At 39.2% G+C, this 2188-nt stretch overlaps 1 pseudogene; it reads left to right on the top strand.

Annotated features, from left to right (window-relative positions):
- Positions 1–1426: 1426 nt before the first annotated feature.
- LOC116594616 lies at positions 1427–1484 on the top strand (annotated as a pseudogene).
- The last annotated feature ends 704 nt before the right edge of the window (positions 1485–2188 follow it).

The raw sequence follows: 2188 nt of genomic DNA, 5'->3' as shown, positions 1-2188 counted from the left end.
AAGGATGTTGAAGTTACACCCTTGATTTGGCCTTTGCGCAAAGGCCATGTGTTACTGGCAGCAACGTAGATTTGCTTTTTCTCTGAAGTTGGGGTTTTAAAGGTTTTGTTTTTTTTTAAGATTTTATTTATTTATTTGACAGACAGAGATCACAAGTAGGCAGAGGCAGGCAGAGAGGTGAGGGGAAGCAGGCTCGCCCCCAAGCAGAGCCCAGGACCCCAGGATCATGACCTCAGCTGAAGGCAGAGGCTTTAACCCACTGAGCCACCCAGGTGCCCCTGAAGTTGGGATTTGGAGATTAAAGTTATTCTCTGGAGTTGGGATTTTGGAGTTTCATTTTTAACCCTACAAATTTCGAAAGTTCTGGATTCTTATATTCCTTCTCAATTCTGTAATCCAGACAGTTCTTTTTTAATTCACTTCTTCTTCTATTTTTTTAAAGATTTTATTTTTTGGAGAGAGAGAGTGAGCGAGAGAGAAAGCACTAGCAGGGGGAGAAGGAGAGGGAGAAGCAGGGAGCCCCACATTAGGCAGGAAGCCTAATGTGGGGCTCCATCCCAGGACCCCAGAATCATGACCAGATGCCAAGACAGACTTAACTGACTGAGTCACCCAGGCACCCCTTGAGTTCACTTCTTATGAGTTCTTTTTTCTTTTAAGTTTTTGTTTAAATTCCAGCTAGTTAACATACAGTGTAATATTATTTTCAGGTGTAGAATTTAATGATTCAACACTTGGATTCAATACCTGGTGCTCATCACAACTTAAACCTTTTCAAATGCAATGCAGCTAGCAGCAGCTAGCTTTTTTTCCTTCTTCCTCTTCTTATTTATTTATTTATTTATTTTTTACCATTCCGCTTTGAGTAAACTGCATATTCTGCCTTCTGCGTTATCACAGGTAACAATTTTCCCAAATGTTTTGTCACTACATGACACTGCTGCCTCTTTCCCGCTCTCTTGCATCATTATCTACTGTCCATTCCCATGGCCAATGCCACATAAATTAAGTTTTTTGTTGTGGTAGCACTCCACTCTGAATACCAAATTCTCTATCAGTCAAATTTTTCTGCCTTACCAAACACTCCAAATCCAGTGGCATACAATAATATACATATATTTCTTACTCATGCATTTGTGGGTTGGCTGAGGTTAAGTTGATCTTTGCAGGACTCTGCTGGTCTGCAACCTACTGGAGGCGGGCTGGATGGAAGGGTGCTCTGCATCCTCCTCCTCCTCAAGCCAGAAGCTACTGGAGTCAGGCTCTCCTGAGAAAAGCAGGCGATCAAGAGATAAGCCAACTAACTACACAGGCTTAAACTCTGTGGCAGAGAAACATTTTCCTTTTGTGAGGGGAAGGGAAGGGAGTGATCATTTGCTTTAAAAAAAATCCTTTAATCTACTATATTATCAGAATGCAGGTTAAAGTGCTCGCTTCGGCAGCACATATACTAAAATTGGAACGATACAGAGAAGATTAGAATGCAGGTTAAAGTATGGAAACTAAGAAAGAACAAGACACATGAAGAATGGACAAAACCTAACATATGCTTAATAGGAATTCAGAATGAAAAATAAGCAATATTCAAAGACATAATACTACACTTCCCACCCCCCACCCCCTGCAAAATTCAGAAATCTTCAGATTAAGATTCAGAAATTAAAATGAACTTCATGAAAACAAAACAAAAAACAAATGTCATGGTGGTTTTAAAGGGCTGGAGATAGCAGGGAATGAGGATTTGCTATTTAAATTGTATAGTTTTAGTTTTGTAAGATGAAAAGAGTTCTGGAGATTGGGTACGTAACAACGTGAATGTATTTAATACTACTGAACTGTATACAAGAAAAGGGTTAAGTTAGTAAAATTTTTGTGTATGTTTTACCACAATTAAAATTTGTGAAAAAAGGTGATGAAGGGAGATAATTTTATTTTATTTATTTATTTAAAATATTTTATTTATTTATTTGAGACAGATTGAGAAAACGAGTGGGAGGAGGGGGAGAGGGAGAAACAGCCTCCCCATGGATCAGGAGCCCAACGTGGGACTAGATCCCAGGACCCTGGGATCATGACCTGAGCTCAAGGCAGATGCTTAACCAGCTGAGCCACCCAGGCATCCTGAAGGGAAATAATTTTAACAAATAATCTATTTTAACAAATAGCAAATAATTTTAACAAATACAAT

This window comes from Mustela erminea, chromosome 6, assembly GCF_009829155.1.
Source record: "Mustela erminea isolate mMusErm1 chromosome 6, mMusErm1.Pri, whole genome shotgun sequence".
Taxonomy (NCBI): Eukaryota; Metazoa; Chordata; class Mammalia; order Carnivora; family Mustelidae; genus Mustela; species Mustela erminea.
Note: the sequence above shows the minus strand (reverse complement) of the source record. Positions and strands in the feature narration are given on the sequence as shown.